This window comes from Cyprinus carpio, chromosome A14 (assembly GCF_018340385.1).
Source record: "Cyprinus carpio isolate SPL01 chromosome A14, ASM1834038v1, whole genome shotgun sequence".
Taxonomy (NCBI): Eukaryota; Metazoa; Chordata; class Actinopteri; order Cypriniformes; family Cyprinidae; genus Cyprinus; species Cyprinus carpio.
In genome coordinates, this window is record NC_056585.1 from 7965904 (window position 1) to 7982126 (window position 16223).

The following is a 16223-nucleotide window of genomic DNA, read 5'->3' on the forward strand; positions in this document are numbered from 1 at the left end:
ATTTTAAAAATATAGCCCTGTGACAAACTTCAAAGTGTCTTCACATTGTGAAAAAAAACAAAATCTTCTGATTTATTGGTCTGTATGATGAATAAATGAGGAATATTTTTTTTTTTTTTTTATATATTCTTCGTATTTTTTAGGAGTAGTATCTGAGGAAATGACATGCATCAGTTTAAAGCAGGAAGAATAAAGGTATAATTACTATTCATTTCATTCTTAAGCAAACTGCTGTGCCAGTGCCATTTTTTCTTTTACATTTCATTTGAAAAAAATGAAAGAATTAAATGTGTGCAAACATGTTTAGACCATTACAGTAGATGAAATATGTCCACGAAAACTTGAAATACATTTGGTCCGGTCCGGATATGAACTGTGAACAGCACTGCGAGAGTTGATAAATTCATTGTGCGAATGAGACATATTTGGTAGCCAGACTCTCTCTGACCACGTTCACAGGGAAACACAAACCTTTGACCCATATGTCCCTGAACAACAACAAAAGATGACAGAGTTGAAACATTTAAGTTATGCACTGTAATGTTATCTCATGCATAATGCAGTGCATTGATTGGATAAAACGTTCCATCTCATGAATAATGTGGAAAAATGCTCAGAAACTGATGCACAGACTAGGGCTGGGTGGTATGACGGTGTATATCGTTACCGTGGTATAAAATAACTTTTTTTTTTTTTTTTCTTGTGTTTACTGCAACATGAAAATAAGTGGGTGTGGATAACACATTTAATGTGTAGGTGCAAGCGGTTGCCATGGTAATGAACAACCTGCTAGTTAAAGCGAATATACATTATCCTGTATCTATGACTAAATATTGAGAATGCAACAGCGTGTATTCTATAACTCAAAACGATCAGACGCCGATCAGAAACCGCCAATAATAACCTCCTGTGATTGGATACTCTCAAATGAACGCATCACATTTTAAAGCTGCAGAAAGACACGCGTGTCAGTCGTCACCGGGCTGGAGTCAAATAATGACGTGGTTATGAGGTGTGTGTAATTTAAACCACTAAGTCAGCACTAACAGTAGTTGATGTTCAGTTTGCATACTGTTGCACTCCTTTTAATCACTACTGTCTAGCGCACAGAGGAAAACAAGCCCCATAAAACGCAGTATAATAAGCGGATACCAAGGAACAAATTTAAACAATATAACTAGTATTAATGGTATCCTAAAAAATTAAAAGGAAGTTACTGTAACTTATTATGAATAGAATATTTCAATATTATAAACTGATTGAAGTGACAATAACATGAGATTTAAAAATAATTCAGAAACAACTTATTTAAAGTTTAATTGCACCTACATGTTGCATTTAATTATTATGTAAAGCCCTTTTTTGTCGATTTTCATAACTACATATAAAATAACTATATCAAAATATATCCTTACTGAGAAATAATATTCGTCAGACCGTGACACAGAATTGTGGTCAACTCCTGTAAATTTACAGTTACTAAATAATGTGTAAATTATTATTTAGTGTATTAATGTGTAAACAACCACATGCGGTACATAAGTTGTTGTTAAACACTATATGCAAGCCTAAAGGTTTCTGATTGGAGAGCAGTGGCCCTTTATTTTTAAGAGTGTGTTTCATTGGTTGATTCATTCTGCCTGTTAAAGTGAATCGTTGTAAAGCAAGTTCTTGATTACGGTTAATGTATGTAGAAAAACTGCATTCTTGGTCTACACAATGTTTCTCCTTTTAGTTAAAAATATTACACATCTTTTAACAACATTGTTGGTATGTTTATTAGGATATGTAATTCAAAAAGTCCAGGATTTCTGAACATCAGAGTGGGAGTCTCGTTAATTCTCGTAATTCAGTTTCATATGAGTAATGAATAATAAACCAGCCCAAAGCATATCAACATCATTGCTCCGTACTCATTTTCAGCTGATTATCTAAAGTTTGATCTGCATTTGCTAGTGTATGATTGTTTATTTGTAATTTGCATGGAGTAAAGTAAAATGGGACCAACATCTTTGCAGGGTAAGAAATGGAAAGAAAAGTTTGTTTTGAGGGTAGCTGACAAAATTCTTGAATTTTTACAAATATTCACACATTCAGTTATATACATGTCACACTGCAGGCCCATTTAAATGACAAAAGGTGGTTTATAATTAGTCACAGCACCAAAAATTTCCACCATAACTTACGAATTCATATACATTTTAACAAAAAACCTAGATGTTGATTTAAAGTTCAAGTACCGATGCATAAAGAAAACTGCTCAGTTTGCATCTCATGTACAACTATGTAACAAATATTTGACCATGGACCAGTCATACTGGTCATTTTTATAAAATGGAGATTTATACATCAATGGAAAGCTTATTTATTCAGCTTTCAGATGATGTATGATGTATTTGTTCGGATAGAACAATATTTGGCTGAGATACAACTTTTTGAAAATCTGAGGGTGCAAAAAAATCGAAATATTGAGAAAATCAACTTTAAAGTTGTCCAAATGAACTCCTTAGCAATGCATATTACTAATGATGATACATTTGATATATTTACGGTAGGAAATTGACAAAAAAAATCTTCATGGAACATGATCTTTACTTAATATCCTAATGATTTTTGGCATAAAAGAAAAATTGATAATTTTGACCCATACAATGTATTCAGCAAATTTACCCCATGATTCACACTTATGACTTGTTTTGTGCTCTAGGGTCACATATGAATTAAGAAAACCTACATGTACTGCTCGTTAAATGTTTCATTTTGTTGTATCTTCTATGTGCAGTTACAGGAGACTGTCAAGAGGAAGTTGGAGAATGCTGGTTTCCCTCCCCTCGGCCGTGACCAGGTTCACGGTTTTTCACCGATGGGCTACCCGCCCAATAAAAAAAGCCTGTGTTGAGGATGCATTGGGGGGTCTTAATGGGGTCTCAAATGGCATAGTGCCTCCTCGCTCACCTATGGACTCCAAACATAACGTGAGTACCGATGCCATGATGGCCAATGGGAACCACAGAGCGGTTGGTGCAGAGCACAATGGAACGAGTCTAACTGATAGCGGTGCATCACATGGCACAGAGTCCGATTTTCTCCTGAAAGAAATGAAAGCAGGAGCCGGTGGACGATATCTTGCCCTGCATACTGCCTGGGGGAGGTGGGAATGGAAACCACAACCTCTCCCCTGACCTCCAACCTCAACGATCAGGACTGGAGTGAGATCATGGAGGAGTTCAACCGCTCCGTACCCTACGAGGAAATCCAGGAGCTCTTCAGTGACAGTTTTGGAGATCGCAAGGACCCGGAGCTCTCGTCCACCGGTGCAGCTCAGAGCTTGATGCCGCCAGATCTGGTCAGCGTGAAGACTGAATTTTCCCCCGCTACGGCTCCCTCTGCCTTCGATCAGGACTCTTGCAATGGTTCACCTCAGGTGAGACCCACCTCGTCTGGGCCTCCGCTTCACACCAACTCCCCTGCAACGGCTCCGGCCACATCGCCGGCCCTGCAGCAGCAGCCCATCCAGCCCACCAGACCACACCCGAATCACCTGCTGCCCGCTCCACCCAAAGACCTGTCCCCCGCACAGCAACTGCAGCAGTTAGCAGTACGTGAGCAGCAGAGGGCAAAATATTACAAAGCCAACAGCAGCAGCACGTGGTTCAGAAGCCGCCACAGCAAAAACCGCAGCAACAGCAAGCAGCGAAATTCCACCAGCAGCCCAACCCCTCAACATCTTGGCCCCAAAATGCTCCCACCCAAAGTCAAATGGGCGGAACCTTTGGCCTTGAGAAGTCCACCAGCCCTTCTTTGTACCCGCAAGACTTCCCCAACCCCAAGACCCTGCTCATGCCCAACAAGGGTTCTCCCAAAGCAGGCGCTCCAGCCGGGTACATGCAGCCTGGTGGGCACGCCAACATGTTAAGTCACCCAGCTGCGCCCACGGGGCCCCTCAGCCACCCACACAACCCAGGTGCCCAGGCGGCCATGTTGAACTACAGTAACACTAAACCCCTATCCCATTATGAGGCTGGAGCACCAGGTGCACCCAGGGGCCCTCCGGCCACACAGAACCAGAACAAACAGAGCCAGGCCATCCTGAACCTGATGCGACAACAGCAGATGCAGAAGCAGAGGCCGACCAGCATGAACTTCAGACCAGTACAACCACCAGCATGCTGCGGTAAGACAACCTTCTCACTGCACTAATCACATCTGTTGCTAACAAGGGTTTTTGTTCACCTGCCAAAATGAAAATTGTCATGTACTCACCCATTTTTCCAAACCCATAAGACTTTGGTTAAACTTCAAAACACAGATTTTATGTATGGGTGTTTATATGTGCATATATGATGAACTGATTTAATTTTTTATGTTACACATAAACACCTATTAATACAGCACATCACATGGTGAACAGGGAAGCTTTTACATGCACTTCAAGCTACAGCAAACCTCATTGGTTCTCGTGCATCATGTTTGAATCTTCATTTAACATATTTTTACCATATTATTACCACACTTACCATAACTTAAATTAACTTTTAGTTTCACTAAAATATATTAATTTATGTTTCAAAGATTACCCAAAGTCGTACAGGTTTGGAATGACAGCAGGGTATGTAAATGACAGAATTTTCATTTTTGGATGGAGTGCTAACATGTTTGTTTTTTGAAACATTAAATATTTGTAGGGGGGGGTGGGTGTAGTTAATATTCCAAATAAAAAATTAATAAAACAAAAAACTTTCAAAAAAAAAAAAAGTTTATACTGACTTGAACAACTTCACTATGTATTTATATATTAAATCATATAAAATGAAATATCATATTCGTTTTTATAAAGTACTTTATACTACAAAACTAATCTGTAGTTGTAACTACATGTATGCTGAAGAATCAATATGTCACTGTCACCCTAAAAATTTAAATTGTCAACATTTACTCGCCCTCAAGTTGTTCCAAAAACCGTATGAATTTTGGTTCTCCTGCTAAACACACAAACTGCAGTGGCTTCAAAGCATTTGGACACCTGAAAATGTTTTGTTATGTCATTGCATTACATAAAATATGAAAACAGTGATGACAAGATCTTTCTGCATCACCGCATTGGAAATGAGGTGCTCAAAATTAGACTAAAGGGAAGAGATTATCCAATGTTTTTATCAGATTCTGGAAAGAAAAAATTTTCATTTTCTTTGCACAGTGTGAAAATGTAGAAAGTTGTAGTAAAGTGATTAATCCATCTTAGAAGAGTTTCACCGATAGTTGTTCAGTGATGTGCGTTGACCACGTCAAGTCAAACAAACAGCTTGTATTTCTCTTAATTTGTGAACATGTACAAAGAGTGTGATCAGCACAGCTTTATAAGGGAATAGATCTAACAGCCACTTCAAGCAGACAGAGACCGCAAAAAAATAAAAATAAAACACCCCCTTCTAGGAACCAAATAACTTACTCCTCATCCGCTAACCTTGACGATTTATTGGCATCAGGGAGTGTTTCTTTCTGCAAGAGGGTTTGAAGAAATGAATATAACTACCCTCAGCACAGAATTATGCAATGAGGCATTTGGTAGGACATATCCATATAAAAGGAAAAACATATGCAGATATTTACATTTACATTAAATGCAGATATTTAGTTTTTTCATTTAAATTTAAGATATTTACTTTTATTATTATTTTTTTATTATTATTCAGTGAACACAGGGAGGAGATCATTTATTATATTTGTTTATTTTAATAAAAATAATTAAAACATTTAAAAACAATGTCTATGGATAAGTCATGTATAATAAACACTACAATAATGCCGCAAATATGAAGAATAGTCAATTTTGATTTTTAATGGTGACCAACAGTCATGACACTAAATCATTACAACATTCACAGTCGGCAGTAAAAATTAATATAAAACATAATATAAAAACACACTGAGTATATTATCCAGCTCGAGGGGTTTTTATCCCGTCGGCCCGTGTATGGTGTGTCTGGCAGTGGGCCTCATGCGCCCCGGGGGTTTGAACAGTTTTGTCTGGGTCAGGCAGCTGGTTGCTAAGGAGCAGAGAGGCAGCCATTCACCACCACACACACCCACACCCAGCCACACACCACACACACACACACACACACACACACACACACTGCGGTGGGGCTGGGATGGGCTGCCAGAGACGGGGTCAACACAGAGAAAAGGACAGGCAGAGCCAGAGAGGGGAGGGAGAAAGTGATGGAGGGAGAGGAGGGGGCAACAAAGCCGTCTTTCATGCGTGTTGCCTGCCAACCACCCGACCGCCCCTGGCTTTCGTCCTGCGCCCCCCCCCCCACCACTTTAATTCTTTCTGTTAAAAATATAGCTGTTTAACCCATTTGGCTTTTACTTTTGATAGATTATCACTTTTTTTTTTTTGCATGGTTTATTGATGGCTATTGTTAGAATCTCTATCCGCATCTCACTTTTCAGATAATGCTGTTTAGTGTCGTCATTGACCTCGAAATACCTCCGCGCCTGAGTGCTTTGTGTGTGTGAGAGCATGCAGAGAGTAGTGCTGGGTGTTTGTTGTGAAAGGGTGGCTGCCAGCGCTTGCATCTCTGATGTATTTTTAAACCTATCTTCACCACTGTCTGTAGTCCAGAGGCGCGGAGGAAGCTCTTTGCCTCAACGAATCAGGTCGGATCAGAAAGGAGAAGTGCTGTTCAGCGGGAAAAGCTGCTTTTGATGCTTGAATTTTAATGGGAGTTACAAAGCAATGAGATTTGAAGCATTCAGCTGGTGTGGATTGCATTAATTATACTGTAGGAGGGGGAGTCCCACAAAACCTGCCAAGAATGTGTCCTAGTTATCCTAACCACAAAATCAGAAGGAAGGAAATAAGACATTATACTTTGGAGAAAATAAAGAAAGCCCTAATTTTAGGAGAACCATTAATATTTGCTACCCAAATTCTGATTCTTTCAGTGCCATATTAACGATTATATCAAGGTAATTTTCTTTATATACTTATGTAAGAATATATAACTATATATATCAAAGCTGAATTTTCATCAGCCATTACTAAAGTCTTCAGTGTCACATGATTTTGATAATTAAATTTAGTATTTCCTGAGTATAATTTTTTCTGTTTTTTGTTTTTGTAATACGTCATCAGTTGACACGTACCCCCCCCCCCATCCCCTTTAAATTTAGAACACGTAAAAGCAATTTTGATACTCTGATTTGAACGCTCTGTTGGAACGAGTGTGACTGCTGTGAGACTTCAATGTAGCAGCCACTGCTATAATTGTCTACAATCTTTTCATATGAAATAAGAATTACATGAGGAGCTCTGAGCACGGATAGTTATTTTGTTGTATTAATTTCTGTTAGATATTTTTTTTTAAGTAAAATCTGTGCAAAGCCTGCACAGAAACTGTGACTGATTTACCAATGAATCCACAGTGAAATGTAATGAACAAACAAATAATGCTCTACTGGGACATCCACATAGTTAAATAAATAATCACTTTCCTAGCATCAGTATCCAGTGATGGCAGTGATCCTGTGTTGCTGTTCTCTCTTTCTCATCTTCACTAACGCACCACGTGGGCGGGCCAACAGACACAATGTTTAGAAGTAGGCATTGATCTGATTCTGCAAGAGGTGGGCTTTCACTGCACTATGACATCATATGTGAGAATATCTGAAATTATTCATTATTTTAGTAAAAGCTGTTTTTGTTTGGTAACAAGGAAGTTTTTGAGGTCTGAAACTTACAGGATGTTTTAATGACAAAATTTGAAATTTCTCAATTTTTTTTTCATGACCCCTTTAAAACCTTCTGCAATTTGTAGTGTTTACCAAGTCCTCTCTCGCTAGCCTGAGAAATGACCCTTTTTAAACACTCAAAAGCCAAGGCTATTAATAGATCAGAGCTTTACTCACTCTTGTCTTCGGTCAGACGTTGGATTTTCAGAACCAAATTGATCTGTGAAGCGACCTAGTTTTACACTAGAAATGGGATGTAGTCGCCTTGCTCCCCGGTCACCCTCCAAATATAAGTTGGTGATTTAAGTGGTTTGGACCTGTATTTATCTCTAAACAAGAACTCTGTTTTTCTTCTCACAAATAAAGTTCAGCATGACAAGAGCTGCCTTTCTCTGCAGGTCAACACAAGTACCTTTTGACTCCTCATCTGCTCACCTTGAAGATAATATTGGCAGCAGGGAGCGTTTCTCTACTATAATGTTTGAATATAACTTCCCACAGCACAGAATGATGATTACAACTGCAGTAAGGCATATCCATATAAATGAAAGTAGAAATGTAATAAATTGCTATACAGTTGGTTACAAAGAAGAAGAAAATCAAGCGGATGTTAAAATGAATTAAATAAAGATGTGTGGTCCTCTCATTCTCCCACAACTTGTACGAGAAAATAGCTTTTCGTGTCAAAATCCGAAAATGTTTCTATCTTCTGTATTGCTAGTGTATAATAAGAGTCCATTTCTCACTCTGTCTCTGCAGATTCGGGGTCCTACCCTCCGCAGCTCATGTTCCCGCCGCACCGTCCCGGGGTACCCCGGGCAACACTATGACACCACAGCAGAGCAGCAACAGCATCCCAGCTAACCTGGGAGCGCGGCCTACATGAAGCAGCAGGCAGCAGATGCAGTTGATGAGTTCAGCAGGAAGCAGTTCCTCCAGAGACAGATGATGGCCGAACAGGTGCCAGTGTTCTTATTTTTTTGCCTTTGCTTTCCTTCCAAATTAGAGATATTTTTTTTAAACTGTGGTTGTCAAATATAGAATTCAGTTTTTTATAGGGCTGATGGTGATTCTATTTTACAGCTATTTCAAAAGTGGGCTAATTTAAACCAAACTTAAAGTCAAAACTCTGTTTGTGTCTAAATCATCTCTAAAGTTTCATCCATCAGTTCTCTGAGTTGTCCTGTTTTAAAGGTCCACCTCCAGGGGGCAGCAGCCTCACAAGAATAACAATAAAATTTTGCCACTGTGTTGTTCCCCTTCACGACAGTATTTGAAGGCATAACTGAAGTGTGTTTGATTCAGGAGAAGCAGCGGCAGCAGCAGGAACAGCAGCTGCAGAGGCATCTGACCCGTCCAGGCCAGTCCGCCTCATACCAGGACCAACAGAAACCCGCAGGCTCAGCAGAAAACCCATTCCCAGGCAGCAGCAGGTCTCTCAGTTCACTGGTGTGCCGCCCTGCCTGGCCCATGCAGCACTCCTCAGGCTTCAGCGAAACACACCATCTCCGGTATTCACCTTTCTCTTCTTGATCATCAGTTGCTGCCTTTTATGTTCACATCGGCTGCTTGTTAACTTGTTGCATCAGTAGGCACTCTTTTGTCCAGAATGCATTAGGACACACATAGGGGGATGACCTAACCAATTAGAACCTGACCACCTCCAACAATAATTGAGAGTGATCAAGCAGTTTGGACCCAGTCTGGACTTGAGATTGGATCACACAGAGTTCCACATGTTAAACAGGTGTAAACGAGACTTTTTTTATTTCTGATTACGAGAAACGTTCAGTATGACATGAGCTTCCTGGCTCTGTAGGTCAACACAAGTAGCCCTTTGTTACAAAGGTCCACAAACAAGTCCTATCTGGTTTGGCAAGTGTCGTTTATTGGTAGACTCATTTGAATGACAGGGACACAGTATGTTCAGTGTGTGTGTGGTGATGTGCTGCCGTTACATACAGCATCTTTCATTCATCTGCGAGACTACAGTTTAAAAGCTTACTTCATCTTAAAATTGTCATCATTTATTCACCCTCGTGTCGTTTCCAACCTACAAGACTTTGTATTTAAAGATGAATCGAGTGAATATGTTTTTAATCAAATCAAAAAAGAGGTAGATTCCTTTTAGGAAGAGCCATAAAGATGTCCATAAAAAGCGTATGCCTAGCCATAAACTAGGGGTTACTACTATCAGTACCGAACCGGTTTTCCTGGTGCAAATTCCAAATGGATGAGTGATCAATCCTTATACCCCTTGGAGTGGGTCTTTGTAGTGAGCAGGGCACGTGCGTTGCCATTAAGTAGTCGTTTAGGAATGCACTTGGCAAAAGGAGCGACATAATTTCCTCATTATCTTCAGCTGGGATGTTCCCGTGACAACGCAGCACTTGTCCGTCAGCAGATTTTTTACTGTTTACTATCATAAATGTCTTTTTATTGTTGTTAGCATAACTCTTGCAAATAAACATACATTTTATGTTTTAAAAAGTTAAAATAGCTATATAATATATTAAAACTCATATATATCAAAAACTTTTAAAAAATATAAAATGTATATTGTTTTTATGTCTGTGTCCATCAGCGAATCTGCTGACGGACACGTGCTGCGTTGTCATGGGAACAACCCAGCTGAAGAGAATGAGGAAATTATGTCGCTCCTTTGCCAATTGCATTCCTAATGTACTACTTAATGGCACGCACGTGCCCTGCTCACTCCAAAGTCCCCACTCCAAGGGGATAAAGATGATCACGTCATTTTGAATTTGCCTTTTACCCGTCCAGTACAGATAGTAGTACCGCACACCCTACCTAAACCTAACGCCATGTGCTCTTTGTACTGCTGCTCTTTGTTGCATCACAAGACTGCTAGATTATGGCCTTTTATGAACCTTTTTGGATCAAGGTTTTGCTTGGACTTTTCGGTGGTGGTGTTAGGAACCTCTTCAAGTTCATTAAACGTATCTTAATGTGTTTCAACGATTAATCCAAGTCTTTTTGGGTTTCCGTAAAGATGTTGAATCTGATGACAGGAGCATTTTGTTCTGGTAAAAAAAATTGTGACGAATGAGTTTGAAAGCTTGTTAAGTGGTGGACAGTATCTTGAAAGAGAAAACGCAGCCTTGTCCCTGAAAAACAAAAGCCCGCAGGTAAGCGACCCGAATCATCAAAATGGTGTGTACGCTCTCGAGTGTAGAATGTTTCTGGTTTAGGGGTGAGAAGTATGCTTAAAGTCTGCATTAAATAAAAATTCACCATATATATTGTACAAATCCATTTTTATTCTCACGTGAACGATTCATAAAAAAAAAAAAATAGTTTTGACAGTAATTGTAAGCTTGCATTGCATAATATATATATACATTACAATACTGAAGACGAGATCTTCTTCCATTTCACATATAATTTCATTGAAACAATTTAAACAAAAACTTGCTAGATGGCTCAAATGGCCATGTTGTAATTGTTATTGTTTGGTTACTCTGTTTTAGGTGCATCTTCAGTCAATAGGGAATGTCAACTCTCGCAGTGGCCCCACCCCTGGAACACAACGGATGTTCTCTCAGACACAAGGCATGATGGGATTGGAGTGTGGGACAGAATACTGGCCCAACCACGGCTATCCCCCTCCAACCGCCAGTCAAGCAGACCATGAACCTCCCATCCTGTGCAGGCGGTCTCGACGTGCAACAAGTCATCTACGGCAAACATGCCCATGCATCCCTCCCAAGCGCACCAACCAGCAGAGACCGTCAGTGTCCTCCATGTCTGCTGCTTACCGCCAAAATGTTCTGGCAGCCCAGCAACAAGCACACTTGAAAAACCAACCCAATGCTGCTATGTTGAAACAACAACAACAGCAGCAGCAGCAGCTGGCCCGTATGCCCAACAGCATGCCCAATGCCATGGCTAATAACATGGGCTCCGCTATGCCCACCTCCATGCCAAACAGTATCCAGGGTGCCTTGCCTTCACAGGCCCAGTCATGGCAGCAACAGCAGCCCAGCAGCATCCAGGTCTCCAACCTGGCTCTGCTAACGGAGGCATGCCAGCAGGTTTCCGCCAACTCTCGGCTTCCACATGCAGCCAAGATTGTCCAAACTTTCCAACAACACCCCCGTTTCCCCATAGGGGCATGGGAAACAGTGCAGCTGGTAGGACCCTGGCAGGAATGAATCCTGGACAGATGTTGCCCAACATGAACCAGCAACGGACCAATAACCCAGGCATTGTCCCAGCAGCTGCCCCCTCCTGGCCAGTCAGGACGGTCCAGGCAGGGGCAGCCACCAGCGCGCCTCAAACTCAGCAGGGTTTTGCCTGACTTTGGGGCCCTTCAGTTCGCCACAAGCCGGACCCAACCGCACCCGCAGGACTTCAGTGCAGTCAGGCCTATCAGCTGAACAGGACAGCCAATCAAGCGAGCTCCAGTTTTAGCTATAACGCCCCAATCTGGGGAGGCCAGCTTTGTCCGGGTTTTCCTGCCGAGACGGACCTGGTGGATTCTCTCTTAAAACAGCCATGACACAAGAGTGGATGGATGATCTAGACGAGCTGTTGGCCAGTCACCAGTGAGTGATGGCCATGGGCCAATAACAGCCAATGCTGGTGCCCTTTTGTTAGAGGAGAAAACACAAACGATGCTCCACTTTTGGATGTTCTCTCGAGATGGTGAAACTTTTCATATCACGATCAGATCTGCTGTGTTCTCTTTTGAGTAATGTATAGGGTGTATACTAAAAACAGGTCAAGAAGAGCACAGAGCCTGTTTCACTGAAGTATTCTCTGGACTGGAAATTTCAAAGAGGGAAATGCTCTACTACTGAACCTGTGGCTCAGTAAAACCACTGAATTTTCTTATAAGTGCGTGCGCTCAAAAACACAAGTTGAGCCATTCACACGGTTGTGTTGCCTATGTGTTCGCTGTAGGCATGAGGAGAGTCTGTTCAACATCAGGAGTGTCTTGACATGCTTCCACAGCCTTAAATTTGCACTCTTTTGAAGATGCACAATATGTGGTTTACAGTAAAGCAGTAGTTAACCCAAAAATAAGCATATTTGAATCATTTACTAACCATGTAGGTCCAAGCCCATATGACTTTGCTTCACAAGGGATGTCCAGTAAAGCTCCTGGAGGGTCACCTTCCAGCAGAGTTTAACCCCAACCCAGATTTAACACCTGAACCAGCTAATCAATTCTACAGGATCCCTAGGAAATAGAGAAATGGGGAAATGCCGTTTGACATTTACCGTTGGCATAACGGTCAACATGGATCATGTGTGCCTTGATAAACACTCACATCATATCCTTGACATCACTGAATTGCAGTCATAGATGTACGGAGGTCAGTAACAAATGGTGGATACCATAGAAATTGAATAATAAAAAATTATTACAAATTCCAAAATGGTTGTTTAATGGCAAACATGTTGATTCATATAGTAATAAGCTGCTCCTCACAAAAGCAGTTCATTCAGAGTACACACAGACATGCATTCAAAATCAAATGTGGACCGTGGCCCTCCAGAGCAAGATCGACCTCTGCTTTGAAGATGTTTTATCAGAAAACTGACCGTGTATGTATTATCATTCTTCAGATTGTCTCATTTGTATGTTCCACTAAAGATGGAACGACATGAGGGAATAAAGGATGACAATTTTAGTTGAACTGTACTTTAAGTTCCATGTGGTGTATGTTCATTGGTTAGTTTCTCATTGACTACATTTAGGAAGTAGATGCTTTTTGGTTTGTTTAATCAGGCCATGACCGTGGTTAGGAAAGACGTGTAGCTGAGACTTATAAATGAGGAGGAGGAACTGAACTCTACAGTGCTCCAGTGAAAGTAGGTTGCGTCATTACACTTTCATGTTCCACTACACTAAGTTGCTTGTTTGTTGTTGTTTTTTTTGTTTTGTTTTTTTCTGGAAAAGCCCAGAGCTTCTGTGTTGGTGAGAGGGTTAATATTCCTGTTTGTTTTCTCCCTCTGCTGTCTGATGTTACATTGAGTCTGAACCGTGTTAACAAACTCTCTTCCATCTGAGATTCTGTGACAGGAGATTTCATGTATATTTATATATTTTTTTGTATGTATGCCGGTTTCTATTGATCAGGAGAAGATAGATCTTATTTTTTATATGGTACATTTGTTGCAAAATTTTGTATTTTATACTTTTTATTATTTTTTCTCTGTCAAACAAGAGTATTGTGTAAATATAGTTCTCTAGAAACGGTCTTGTTTGGTGAGTTTATTTGGCATTTTATTAATGTCATCTTGGGTGGTTTGTGCATTAGCAACCTAGTTTTGATGTAATGAGGTTCAGGAAAGCTTCAGATAATACTCTAATGCAGCACAGATGGACATGACACGTTCTGATAAAACGTAAACCCCTTTTAAAAAGCATCTTAACACACTATCCAGTGAAAAATGATTGACAAGTCATGGAATACAAAGATGACTGGCTTTTAATTAAGGAGAAATTGTAAAATGAGTTATTGTTACACCAGATTTTTCATGAAACTGTAGAAAAAAAAAGCATTAATATCTTTCAAAGGTAAATGGGCGGTGTTTCCCATTTACTTTTGTGAGTGCATGCATCACAGCATTATGTCCTGAACAAGTATTAATAGTAGTGATGTAATGTGGGTTTTATATTCATGTCCCGCCCACAGTCTAGTCGTGCTAATATAAGTGACTGAATACAACAGCCTGTTGAGTGTGGTTTGACCAGAGATAGAGGATAGTGTCTGACCTCACTGTCCACAGGAATGATGCTGGAGGAGGTCGTGCTGTTAGCAGCCGTCACAGTGTTGGGATTGCTGGAGCAAGGTAATCACCACATGATTGTAGATGGTCAAGTCAATATTTGTTTTTACAGTCATATGCTTAGAGAAACAGATTATACTGTGCGATGAAAGGCGCCTGTGTCCTACATTACAGGTATTACAAAATGTCGCACTCGAGTTGCTGTTCTCTGGCAAGAATGGACAGTAACTTGGTAGCAGTGAGTGACAGCTGGGACTTTAATCAAGAGAATGATCAGTAGAGTTGGCAAGAGGGTTGGCAAGACTTTGCAACCACTGGCTGATAAAAAATAGGTAATAATATTAGAGTTTTAGGCCTGATAGAAACAAATGTTCCAATTGGAGAAATTCGAAAGCCTACGCTCTTAGATTTCCTATAATAGCCCCCTACTCAGATTCACTTGTTTTTTTTTAATTTATATATTTATTGAAAATAGTTGTCACTCGTTTTAAAGTAATATATATCTTGAACGACGATTCATTTAGGCTACTTCCCCTCCCGTTCCATTTTGAGCGGCTCTCTAATTCGAATTAATTTAGGCTACTCCCCTCGCGTATTGCGTTCTAGGATTATTTTGTAATGTGTGTTGGGAAATTCTTTAACTTCACAATCCGTCTGATGTGGTACATGTGTTTTGGCGTCCTGTCAGCGTAACTTCTCTCTGAAGGTGATCTACGCGCGGAGAAAGCACTCGGTCTCTCACCTCCTCCTGCCACCACCGGACCTCCGGAGTTTGAGAGGATCTTTCGAGCACAGTAAGTCATGCGGAAAGCATCGCATTTATCATCCGTCAACCTGGAAAAATAAAAAAGACACTTGTGACTTCACTGAGAGGAATGTTGATCTCTACAGCCTTGGTCTCATTTGTCATATTATTGCTTTGCCAGAGCAAACTGTTCTGAATATTTCCCCAATATTCGTCCCTCTCGCTTTGGCTGGGCTGGAGTTTTCCCTTTCAGTCAAGGTGAGATTTCCCTGAACTGAAAAAACAAGAATAGCAGGTAGGCTGATGTTTCAGTTCAACTTTGTGCTACACACAGAAAACATATTAATAAATCTTGCTTAAAATGCGACAACCCGACTTATAGTTTCTGTTATTAATAAGACTGGCTTGATCACTTGCGTCACTGCACTCTGAAAATGCCTTGATTTATTTACAGAAAAATGTTAGGTTTGAACAGCATAAAAACGCTAAGATGTTCCTTCAGGCTGCTCTGTCTTGATGATTTTATAGAGGGGGTAAACCAGACAAGTCTTCAAAAGGGGGGAACTTTCCCTTGTGAGAAGTGTAGAAATAATATATAGGCCTTAAAAGTCCATCTATATTAAAAGAGAAAAAGTGTAATCTAACATGAAACAGCGCTCACATTGGCTTTCCACCATGAACCTGATATCCTCCACACCTCAGATGTTGCATGTAAACAAAAAAAATATCCCTTGAAAATGTTTTTAATGTAAAACCCTGCTGTTCTGCTGCAGGCAGCTTCGTGCTCTTCCCCCGACAACTCCATTCAGATAAAAGGAATAAATTAAGATTTAAAAAAAGTAAGCTTAAATGAGGTGGTGATCAATATTAGGTTAGGTCAAGCATCACTATTACTACTGGGTTTAGTGATCTGGAACAAACCCCTCATCCCATAAAAATGACATGATGAATTTCTTGCTCTAGCACTGGCAGTGTTCTT

At 40.4% G+C, this 16223-nt stretch overlaps 1 pseudogene; it reads left to right on the plus strand.

The window, feature by feature from the left end:
- LOC122147510 overlaps positions 1–12058 on the plus strand; it is a 30680-nt pseudogene extending 18622 nt beyond the window's left edge.
- Positions 12059–16223: the final 4165 nt, after the last annotated feature.